General features: G+C 33.6%; 1 non-coding gene across 1 annotated transcript; it reads left to right on the plus strand.

The window, feature by feature from the left end:
• Positions 1-10,622: 10,622 nt before the first annotated feature.
• Positions 10,623-10,729, plus strand: LOC139865076 (small nucleolar RNA R71). Its single transcript, XR_011764605.1, has one exon. It is a non-coding gene; the product is annotated as a small nucleolar RNA R71 (small nucleolar RNA).
• The last annotated feature ends 2,381 nt before the right edge of the window (positions 10,730-13,110 follow it).

Genomic DNA, 13,110 nt, shown 5'->3' on the forward strand with positions numbered 1-13,110 from the left:
AACCCTTCACCGGTGTTTGCAAAATATTTTTGTGGGCTTGGTGGGTTTCAGATTTGAAAATTTTAGCTCAAAACTTGCGGTTTTGTGTCACCCACTTGCTATCCTTGTATTAGGAAAGCAACACGTCCAGTTTACTTGTCCCGTATATTACCTTTCGGTAAACTACCGTCCGGTTGTAAAGGAAAGCGTTGAACAAGCAACTGTTAAGTCAATGTCCCCTGACATGCTTTTAATTATGGTCTATAACGTATCGGACGCAATTACTATCCTTTGTAGGAGCAATAGTAAAGCTCACCCTCATAATTTGTCGGTCTGGCACAAGGTCCTGTCTTTAACCATGCTATGCAACCACCGTTCTTACGGTTGACACCCGATTTGGTTCAGATAACCTAATGAATTCCAGGTGAATTCCTAGGATTTTACGTTCAATGATAATGAACGCATTGAAAATGGGTTTTCAGAAAACAAATCGGTTTATAATTTGATCAAAATATTTTCTCGTTCAAGCTCGAGTTTAGATATCATTGAATTCTATGAGTTTGAATTCTCAATCTTTAAGGTCAATCTCTAGGATTGAGTAATATCAGGCTTAAAAGCTGATTTTTAATCTTTAAGGAGATTATCCTTTCTGGGGATCTGATTCATTAGTCTTATCCAGCTAATTTGCACGGTGCCCCCCATTTTACGAGATAAATCCTTCTCATGGTTAGGATAAATCTGACCACTTGGCGACCCTGTTTAATGCTGAGGTCCGTGGATTTCCTGCTGATTTTAGTGATGACTTTTCTAGGTTTTTCGTCAACCTACAGCTGGTCTGGACGACAACTTTATGACCTAAATCAAGAAGCGCGTTTCTTTTTCGGAAGACTTTACTTCCTTTTAATGATGGAATTGATTCATCGTGTAGATCCATCTCTTCTTTTCTTTCATCGGGTAAAATAGTTTAGTTTAGTCCAAAGCAAAATTATTTTCAGTTATTTGTTACAGAAATATGTGACATATGTTTAAGATAACTTGATAATTTTTCCCACACTTGGCTTTTATTTTCCTTTTTATTGTCCTCTATTCCATTTTAAATGAATTTTAACATTTTGGTTTGTTTCTCAATTTATGTCCTTTCTGAGGTAACAATAATTTCGGTGTTAACACCTAGTTTTATCGTTCATAAATATGTATAAACATGATTTTGAGTTCATTTAATTGAAAATTTTGAAAAATTTTACTAGAATTGGGTAGTCAGTATATAAGACTAGGGCTGTTCTTTATCATCAGAGAGCACTAGATTCTAATACAACTACTACGTTACTAGTATTTTTAATGGTAACCAAGTGTTTAAGATAAAAATTTTAAAAATCCGAAAGAATTTAACCCCTTCCCACACTTAAGATCTTGCAATGCCCTCATTTGCAAGAAATCAGTAACAATTTAAATTATTGAGGGTGATTAGCGTAAAAATGATTAAATTTTACCAAAGTTTCCAAACATATTGGCGTTTGGTTGCTGAATGATAAATGGTGCATATCATTTGTTCATTTCGTCTGTTGTTACATCACATTTATTTGTCATCTTGTCGTCAAAATTAGTAGCTTTTGCTGAACTTAATGCCAGTGTTTGAAAATGCGCTGTTTTACCCTGTTTTGTACAATTTACAATATACATACATACAAATATAAACATGCATGGCAATTTGAAATGGGACTTAATATCCCACTTTCAAATCCTAAATGTGAAATATTAGTACACAATAATAATAAAAATGATAAAGATTACATAAGTATATTCAATAACATAAGTTTAAACATGAATAAGTAAAAAGATAAAAACATAAAAATCATATAAATAACCAAATGGAACTAAATCAGTCTAGATATGGGTTCCAGTTCATCTCGTCAGGTGGGTTCCATTGTTAGTTATAGGTGTTTTGATAGGCTTGGTTATAGTCATACCGGTTAAAGGGTGGTCGGATATCGGGGCTATGTGGCGGAAAATGAGCAGGTCGAGTAGGTACGTAATTATTTGGTACCTGATATGATAGCTGGCTCATAATTTGGTGCTGATGAACTAACCAGCTATCGTGTTGGCGTCGCCTATAATCCTCGTATACTCGCTCGGAGTTCCACTGCTCATACATACTATGTCTGGCCGCGTTCGTCATTGCTTCCTCATCTATATGAACTTGGACGTCAAGAATAGCATCTCGAAAGACATCCCTAATGTCTTCCGCCTCCTCCATTTCCTCGTCTGAGCCCCTCTCTACCTGAGGATGAGATCCCTCATAGGGTACTGCCTGGTTACGTCTACTTTTCAATACCTTAGCACCCACATAAACTTTCAATCCTAAGGGCTCAACCTGTTCTCTACAAAGCTGTAATGGACCCCCTTGGTTCCTATCAACACCTAAATACTCTCCAATGAGAGTGACAAAAATACCTCCTCCTATTATACACCCGTCCTGCATTCCCTCTACCATTTTAGATAAATAAAAAGCAACACAGTAAGGGATATTGACAAAGCTTCTAGGATCCCGAATACATTTTAGGTAGAATAAATCATGTAAGGTAATTTTTTCTTTATTATGACCTCTCTGTGTAATCGAGTTAGCCAAAAATCTATGAATAATACGAAGCTCGACTCTGTCAATATGTGTATAGGAGTGTCCTCCTGCTCATGTAAAAACATCAAAATGTGACATACGCCTCCAAATGGCGTCAGCGTCAAAGTTACTATCTACCCTTTCACCATAATGAATCAAATTTGTACAATCGGGTAATAGCAACTCACCAGGAGTATATATCTGTAAGGCCCTGGCCATGTCCAGCATGGACATTCTGTACATCCTACCGCCAAGGATAAACCTAAGAAATCTTTTATCATCTATTCTAACTATATTTGTATCAAGTGATACAGTACTCATCAACTCAACACACCATTCCTTATATACAGGTCTACGAATGGTGAAAAGACGTTCCCAATCTGTAAAAGAAGAACTGCCATACCTTTGAACTAAAAGCTGTCTAACACGGTTAGCTAGATGGACCGTTTCCAAAGGAGCCCAATCGATTACCCTTGGCACCTCTACATTTTTTTGTTACCAATTTGAATTTGTTCCTTTGATATGTCTCGTAATCTCTCCATCTCCTATCAAATCTCAGATTAGGATGCAGAGTGTGCTCAGGAATCGTTGGGAATTCTACTGGCGGCCTCATTGGGAATACTATGAATTCATCAACAAACTGTACCGGATCATAATAAGGTATGTGCTGATCAGGCTGTTGTTGTGATTCTTGTTCGTGTTGCATTTCTGGTTCTGGTTCTGGTTCTGGTGCTGGTGCTGGTCGTCTAGATGATGATGCTCCTGAACCTCCAGTATCGGCTTTCTGCAAAACACATTAAACACAAAATTTGTGCATCCAAATATGCATTAGTGTTAGCAAAATAACAACTTAAAACAATCACTATAACATGTTAAATCAAAATTAAACTTATACACATTTTCACAATTTTTCACAATTCTACACTTTTCAAATAAGCACATATGAAAATGTATACAAAGTTCATAAGCATTTAACTCAAATAACATGTCAAAATAGTCATTACTAATAATTAAACAAGTCTCAAATGGCAATTACATCAAATTAATCAAGTTCATGAATTTTGGACTTAAAAAGTCCACTTTAATCTCCAAAAATCATGTTTAGGATCAATGTTTGGATTATTTAACTATCTAAACATGTTACACTACTCAATTTAGCAATAATTCATGACAAAAATTGGCCATAACCTGTTTATATCAAAAAGCCCCAAATTGCTCAAGAACACAAACCCTAGATTTCTAAAAATTTTGAAGTTTTTGGCTTCAAATCATGTTAAATAGCATCAATCTAGGTTATACATGCATAAAATACTAACAATTTAATACTAATTACACTAGAAATTAACAAAATTGCATTAGGTAAAAAATTGGTAATTATCACAAAAACTAGGAATTTATAGAGTTTAGGGGTGTAATTTTTACCATTTTGCTGAAGAATGAGAATCTAAGCATGATTAGAGCAAGAAAAATGACGAATTACGGTGGAAAAATGATGAAATTTGGTGAAGATTTGAGGTATTTTTCGTGTATGTGTGTGTGAAGTGGTAAAGAACACAGCTCGCTGGCTGTTTTGAGTCTGGCCAGATTTTTGCCTCCATGCGATCGCATGGAGGTATAGGGAGAATCCCATGCGATCGCATGGGTGCCCGGCTACTGTGATTTCAGTTTTTTTTTTTTATATATCTTATACTAATTAAAACAATTAAGTAATTAATTTTAAAATTTTGTTTCCCTTGTTATTTAGGACGAGGTCGTTTCGGATCGATGTCCTAGTCCGTCCTTTGACAAAATTTTAAAATTTGTCTTTTTGTAGCGGTTGTTTTAAAAGCTAAGATTTTTAGGGTTTTTTTTTAATGTTTTTGGCATACTTTAATTCAATAAGATTAAAAATAATGATAATAAAAGTTCTCGTCCCTCCCGGTAAAGCAATTTCGGTTCAATGACCTAGTCTTCAACTTACGACGAATTCTAAAAATCATATTTTTAACTTAATGAGATAAAGTAAATTTTTGTTTTTAAATTCACACCAAACTTAAAATAAAAATACATAAAATTCAAAATTAATATTAAAAATTCACACCAAACTTAAAATTTGAAATGCATAAAATTAAAAATTCTTATTTTAAAAATTAAAAATTCACACCAAACTTAATTTAAAAATTCATATTATAAAATCACACCAAACTTATATTATATTTTTCAAATATTTACAATTTTAAATATATTGTTTTTACAAAGTTTACAATATTAATTTAAGATTTATATATTAATTTTAAAAACATGGTAAAAATAAAATTAAAAATCTTTTTGGCTTTTTATCCCACTTTAATCAATCAAATATTATCAAAAATATACGCCCCTCTTTTTGGTAAAGTAATTTCGGTTCCATGACCTAATTTAACTCATGACGAATTTTTGAAATATTTTGTGTTGATTGATTAAAGATATTTATACCTTAAGAATAAACGTTAAATTTTGCAGTGATGTAATAAATTTTTGAATGATGTCAATAATTTCGGTCGCCAAACCTAATTTTATTTAATACCAATTTAATACTTTATAGCGAACAAATTAGCGTTTATTATCAAAAGGTTAAAAAAAAAAAAAAAAATTAAAACTGTACAGACTTACCTGTGAGATAGTATTCTTAGTTATATGATCTATCCCATTCATAAGATAGTTGGTTTAATTGGTTTTCCATGGCTACATAGGCGTAACCTCGAGCATTCAGTGTTTTTTCTTCTAAACATATGAACGGTCCGTCTCTGCATAAAGTAACAAATTCGGTATTTGAATAGGTTTGATTATTTGAACATTTACCTCCATGTGACCATTTTCCGCATTTGTGACATCTTTCTAGGTGTCGTGCTCTTCTTTTAGCTGCGGATTTTGATTTTCCTTTAACAAATTGTAACTTATTATCTTCGCATCTGGATTCTTTTCTTACTCCGTCCAATCTTTCTCTGATTACTGATACTATTTCACTCAGAAGTGTGTCATTATTATGTTTAGTGATCAAAGCGTGTAGCATTAGACCATGGTTTAGTTCACAGCCAGTCTTCATTTCGTAAAAACCTAAAAAAATAAAAATTTAGAATGGGGGGAGAAGACTAGTTCTTTAGGGTCTGCTAGGGAAAGACCGTTCGGGTTCCATTTTCGAGAACTACACGAAAACAGACAATCTAACTCTAACAGAAATACATATTATCCTTTAAAGACTTGATTCTCCCCACACTTAGTTAGCTGTGGTATCGAAATTGTGATTAACTTCGTTGTCGATTTCCATTGGACTATCTATGTAATGTTTAACTCTGTGACCATTAACTTTAAATTCAATTCCATTTGAAATTATTAATTCTACTGTTCCGTATGGGAAAACTCTTTTGACTATGAATGGTCCAGACCATCTTGATTTCAATTTTCCAGGAAATAGCTTGAATCGTGAATTGAAAAGAAGAACTCTGTCTCCTTCTTTAAATTCTTTTAAACTTCTGATTCTTTTATCATGCCATTTCTTCGTTCTTTCCTTATAGATTAACGAATTTTCGTATGCTTCATGTCTTAATTCTTCTAATTCGTTTAGTTGACTTAATAATAAACGTCCAGCTTCATGTATATCAAGATTACATGTCTTCAAAGCCCAAAATGCTTTGTGTTCAATTTCTACTGGAAGATGACTTGCTTTTCCATAAATAAGTCTAAAAGGTGTGGTTCCAATTGGAGTTTTGTAGGCTGTTCTAAAAGCCCAGAGTGCATCCTCCAATTTAATGGACCATTTCTTCGGATTTGATCCTACGGTTTTCTCTAGAATACGTTTTAAAGCTCGGTTGGTATTTTCAACTTGTCCACTTGTTTGTGGATGATATGCGGTAGAGATTTTATGAGTTACTCCATATCTTTTAAGAACTTTCTCAAGTTGATTATTACAGAAATGAGTACCCCGATCACTTATTAAAGCTTTCGGTGTTCCAAACCTTGCAAAAAGACATTTTAAAAAGTTGACTACAACTCGTGCATCGTTAGTTGGGAGAGCTTGTGCTTCCGCCCATTTAGATACATAATCAATGGCTACGAGAATATAGAGATTATTATGAGATTTTGGAAATGGACCCATAAAGTCAATACCCCAAATGTCAAATACTTCGCATACTTGAATGACATTTTGTGGCATTTCATCACGTTGACTTATTTTTCCAGCCCTTTGACAAGCATCACAGGATTTGCAAAGAAGGTGTGCGTCTTTGTAAATTGTAGGCCAATAGAATCCAGCTTCATAAACTTTTCTTGCTGTTAGTTGAGGCCCATAATGCCCTCCTGTTAGTCCTGTGTGACAATGGTTTAAAATTTTACTAGCTTCATCTCCGAATACACATCGGCGTATTATTCCATCTGGACAACTTTTAAAAAGATGTGGATCTTCCCAGAAATAGTGTTTTATATCACTAAAGAATTTCTTTCGTTTTTGGTACGACAATCCTTTCTCAAGGAATCCACAAACTAAGTAATTTGCATAGTCTGCAAACCATGGTATTTCATTATAATCTATCTTCAATAGATATTCATCAGGAAAGTTGTCTTGTATGGCCGATTCATTTAGAACTTCTAATTCGGGATTTTCAAGACGAGAAAGATGATCAGCGGCGAGATTTTCTGCTCCTCTTTTATCTCGGATTTCAATATCAAACTCTTGTAAGAGTAAGATCCAACGGATTAATCTTGGTTTAGCATCTTGTTTTGAAAATAGGTATCTAAGAGCAGAATGGTCGGTATAGACCACCGTTTTTGCTAGAACGAGATATGAACGAAATTTGTCAAAAGCAAAGACAATAGCAAGGAGTTCTTTTTCGGTAGTTGTGTAATTTTTTTGTGCTCCTTGTAACGTCTTACTAGCATAATATATAGGTTGAAATCATTTTTCAATCCTTTGTCCTAAAACGGCTCCCATTGCAAAATCACTTGCATCGCACATTAGTTCAAATGGTAGATTCCAATTTGGTGTTATCATGATCGGCGCATTAGTGAGTTTCTCTTTAAGAATATTAAAAGATTTGATACATTCATCTGAAAAGATGAATGTAGCATCCTTTTCTAGGAGTTTATTCATAGGAGTGGCAATTTAGAAAAATCTTTTATGAAATGTCGGTAAAAATCGGCATGCCCTAGAAAACTCCTAACTCCTCTAACATTGGTGGGATGTAGAAGTTTAGCAATTACATCTACTTTTGCTCTATCCACTTCAATTCCTTCCTTCGAAATTTTATGACCAAGAACGATGCCTTCTTTAACCATGAAATGGCATTTCTCCCAATTAAGTACTAGATTTGATTGTTCGCATCTAATAAGCATTCGTTCAAGATTAGCTAGACATGTTTCAAATGTATCACCAAAGACTGAAAAGTCATCCATGAAAACTTCCATGCATTCTTCTATCATGTCGTGAAAAATCGCCATCATACACCTTTGAAAGGTTGTAGGGGCGTTGCAAAGTCCAAATGGCATGCGTTTGTAAGCAAAAGTACCATAAGGGCACGTGAATGTGGTTTTCACTTGATCTTCGGGTGCTATTGGAATTTGAAAATATCCGGAAAATCCATGTAGAAAACAATAGTAACTATTTCCGGCTAGCCTTTCCAACATTTGATCAATGAAAGGTAAGGAAAAGTGATCTTTTCTGGTGGCGTCATTTAATTTTCTATAATCAATACATACACGCCATCCTGTTACAGTCCTAGTAGGAATAAGCTCATTTTTTTCATTTGTAATGACAGTCATGCCACCTTTCTTAGGTACGCATTGAACTGGGCTTACCCATGGACTATCAGAAATTGGATAAATTAGACCTGCGTCTAGCAGTTTAATAATCTCTTTCTTAACTACATCTTGCATATTAGGATTTAGTCTTCATTGGCGTTGCACATACGTTTTATGACCTTCTTCCATAAGGATTTTATGTGTGCAATACGAAGGACTTATTCCTTTAATATCATGAATCTTCCATGCAATGGCTGGTTTATGAGCTTTCAACACAGAAATGAGTTGTGATTTCTCATTTTCAGTAAGAGAAGACGATATTATTACAGGTAATGCAGATTCACCATGTAAATAAGCGTATTCCAAATGGTTTGGAAGTGGCTTTAATTCTAATTTCGGAGGTTCTTCTATCGATGATTTGTATCGATATCTGTCTTCTTCTTTTAGCATTTGAATTTCTTCTGTTGTTGGTTCATATCCATTAGCTATAAGTGTAGCTAATATTTCAGCTTCATTAATTGGTTCATTACCTTCTCCTAAAGAACATTCTCCTATTCCTTGTAATTCTGGAAATTCTTCTAATAATTCTGCATGTGAATCTATAGTTTGAATATAATAACATGTATCATCTGCAGATTGAGGTTGTTGCATTGCTTTATCAACTGAAAAGGTAACACTCTCGTCCTCTATACTTAGGGTCAATTTCTTACCGAACACGTCTATCATTGCTTTAGCCGTGTTTAAGAATGGTCTTCCTAATATGAGAGGAACTTGAGAATCTTCTTCCATGTCCAGAACAACAAAATCTACTCGAAATACTAAAGTACCAACTTTAACTAGCATGTTCTCCATTATCCCTCTAGGATATTTTATTGATCGATCGGCTAGTTGTATGCTTATTCTTGTTGGTTTCAATTCTCCAAGGTCTAGTTTAGTGTATAGTGAAAACGACATTAAATTTATACTAGCACCTAAGTCTGCCAATGCTTCTATTGAACTAAGACTACCCAGAAAACATGGAATTGTGAAACTTCCTGGATCAGTTAGTTTTTCTGGTATCTTATTCAACATCACTGCTGAACAATTAGCGTTCATAGTAACAGCCGAGAGTTCTTCCATTTTCTTTCTATTCGTGATCAGATCTTTCAAGAATTTAGCATATCTAGGCATTCCTGAAATCACATCAATGAAAGGAAGATTTACATTTATCTGTTTAAACATATCCAAGAATTTGGATTGCTCGGCTTCAAGTTTCTCTTTCTTCATTTTACTCGGGGTAAGGAAGTGGTGGTTGGTATGGTTTAACATAAGGTTTAGCCTTAACTGTGTTATCTTCATTAACCTTTTCAACTACCGATTCTTTTTCCTTATCTTGATCAGGTTGTGGTTCTTGTAGAGTAGGAATAGCTTCATCAGAAGTTACAGGTATTTCAGGTGGTTTAAGTGTTGTACCACTTCTTGTAGTAATGGCTTTAGCTGTTTCATTCCGGGGGTTAGCATTTGTATCACTAGGTAGACTTCCCGGTTTTCTTTCACCTATTAATCTTGCTAGGTTACTTACTTCTTGTTCCAGATTTTGAATAGAAGCTTGTTGATTTCTAAATGCTTGAGCATTTTGTTCATTGGTTTGTTTTTGAGATGTGAAAAACTGCGTTTGAGTTTCAACTAGCTTCGTCATCATATCTTCTAAATTCGGCTTTTTATCATCAGTTTGTTGTGGTGGTTTGTTTTGAAAATTAGGTCTTTGCTGGTTGTAAGTATTATTGGATACTTGTTGATTGCTAGGACCTTGTTGGTTGTTGTATGGAATATTTCGGTTATAGTTCTGGTTTTGATTGTAAATCGGTCTTGGCGGTTGATAATTATTCTGATAATTATTTCCAGGCCTTTGGTTTATGTATGAAATATTCTCTCTTTGTTCCATTGTTAATTCAATACTGAGACAATCTTTGTCAAATGTGGTCCTCCACACTGCTCACAACTAATTCGTATTGAGTGTATATCTTTAGTCATCTTTTCCATTCGTCTCTCGACTGCATCTATCTTTGCGGAAATGGAATCTAAGTCATGGCTAGAATCGGCTCTAGCTGCTTTAGATGATCTAACGATATCTTTTTCTTGGTGCCACTCATATGAGTGGGAAGCAGTGTTATCAATAATTTTATAAGCATCAGTTTCGGTTTTCTTCATAATGGAACCATCAGCTGCTATATCTATGTCTTTCCTTGTAGTGATGTCGCATCCTTGGTAGAATATTTGTACTATTTGACAGGTATCTAAACCATGTTGCGGACATCCTCTTAATAACTTTTCAAATCTTGTCCACGCCTCATATAGAGTTTCATTCGGTTTCTGTGTAAACGTAACAATTTCTCCTTGAAGTCTTACGGCTTTAGATGCAGGAAAGAATTGTTTAAGAAATTTTTCAACTAAAACGTCCCATGTATCAACCGCCCCTTCAGGTAACGATTCCAAGCAATCTTTGGCTTCTACCTTTAAAGTCCAGGGAAATAACATGAGATATATCTGGTCATCCTCCACTTCTCGGATTTTAAATAGTGTGCAGATCCTATTAAAGGTACGAAGATGTTCATTTGGATCTTCCTTTGGCGCACCACTAAATTGGCATTGATTAGTCACCATGTGTAGAATTTGTCCTTTGATTTCATAATCTGGCGCATTAATGTCTGGATGAGTAATTGCGTGACCTTGGCCAGTGCGTTTAGCTCTCATTCGGTCTTCCATACTTAAAGGTTCCAGATTCTCCATAATTGAATTTGTTGAATCGGAATCACTAGAGGATTCTGATTTAATGGTTCGTTCCTCAACAATCTCTGTTTGAATTATTGGTGGTTCCGGAGGAAAATTTAATGGTTCAGGATCTATGAATCGTCCCTGAATATTCTCCGGATTCTCAATTGTGAGGTCGGGTTCAAAAAATGGATTATCGGAAATTTGAATTGGAGTACTTGGTCGACTGGATGAAGATTCTAAAGAAAAATCAACGGCGGTAATATTTGCTAAATGTCTTGATCTAGTTACAGGTGGTGAACGTACAAAAGATGGTGAACGTCTTGCTCGGTGCAATCACTGAATATCCTATTAGTTTTTAAAAAGGAAAGAAAAATTATATAAGTTATCCAATCAATAGACTTTTCTGATTTTGCCCACGTTTCGAATAGCCAAAAGATGCAGCAGAGGGGCATGATTTGTTTGGTCTCAATATAATTGAGGACTGTTTGGCTCCAATAACCCGGTCCACGTACAAATCCAACTATTACTACGAACCAGAAAATTTTGATGTCTATCAATTTAACCACTTAAAATAAATTTTCGTAATTTTAAGAAATTTAGATAAGAAGTAGAATAAAAATCGATGTCCTAAAAACTAGAATAGCGAGAAATAAGAAAGAAAAAGAGTGCGTCGGAAAAAATCGAAAAATAAAAATAAGAAAGAAAAAGAGTGACTTATAGAACTTAAAAACACTCGACTAACCCAACCTTATTACTATCACTAACTTAAAATTATAATCGCAAATTGAGATTACTAATTGGAGTGATAATTGATACATAGGTAAAAGGCGTCGAGAAATAAGAAAATAGCGCGTCTAAACTTAAAAAGGAACTAAAAATTTAAAACTAAAAGTTGCGTCTTAAAGCTTACAAGTAAAACTATATCCCAAATGGAAATAACTTAAAAAGGTACTAAAATTTAAAAAGGCGTCGCAAAATTCTAAAGCACCTAAATCTTAGTCTAAAGAAAAAGCACTTAAGGGATTTTACGGCAAGGCCTAAAAATCTAGAAATAAAAATAACTATGGCAAAAACTATGAATTAAAAATAAATACGAGCGAAAAATACAAAAATTACGCTAAAACTATTAAAAAGGGACAAAATATAAAAATATATAAAAAGTTGTAAAAATTACAATTTTTATAAAAATATTATTTTTATATTATTTATTTTATAAAACTATTAATTTTATAAATTATTAAAACTAATTTAGACTTAAAATACAAATTATAAATAAACTAAACTAAATAATAAAATAATTATAACCTAATTAGGGTTATTAATTAATAATAATAATTATTATAAACCCTAATTTCGTACAGCTTATGTTTCAGAAGAGTCAAATCACTCCATGCAATCGCATGGAGTGTATGCTATATATTCATGCGATCGCATGAAGTAGAAAATCGGGCCAGATGAGTTGGGCTGCTACAGTGTAGCCCGTAAACTTTTATATTTTTTTTTTCTGTGTTGCTGTTTTGATGTTTTATAAAAAAAACACAATATTTAAATAAAATTTATATTTTTAAATACTAAAAATAAAAATAAAGAAACTTTATAAAACTTATATATTTAACAAACTCTTAAAAATATATAAATTTTTGTTTTTCTTTTTATATTTTTGAATTTTTAAAACGTATTTTTACAAAAACGTATTTTTATAAAAGTAAAAAAAATAAAAATCTTTTTTTTTTTATATATAGCGTTGCGCTTCCGGATTTTAAGCTAAATTTTTAAGTTCCCCGGCAGCGGCGCCAAAAATACTTGATGTTAAAGCTAAGGGTATAAAATACTATTAAATTTTACAAGGAAATACTATTAAATACGATACAATTTTACACAAGATATTTATTTATTTATTGAATGGATATACTTAAACCTTGCTATAACACTTATAGGCAGTGTACCTAATCGTACAGTAGTGTAGTTTTTAGTAAGTCCGGTTCGTTCCACAGGGAATCTTTTTCACAAAG

Source organism: Rutidosis leptorrhynchoides, chromosome 8 (genome assembly GCF_046630445.1).
Source record: "Rutidosis leptorrhynchoides isolate AG116_Rl617_1_P2 chromosome 8, CSIRO_AGI_Rlap_v1, whole genome shotgun sequence".
Classification (NCBI taxonomy): domain Eukaryota; kingdom Viridiplantae; phylum Streptophyta; class Magnoliopsida; order Asterales; family Asteraceae; genus Rutidosis; species Rutidosis leptorrhynchoides.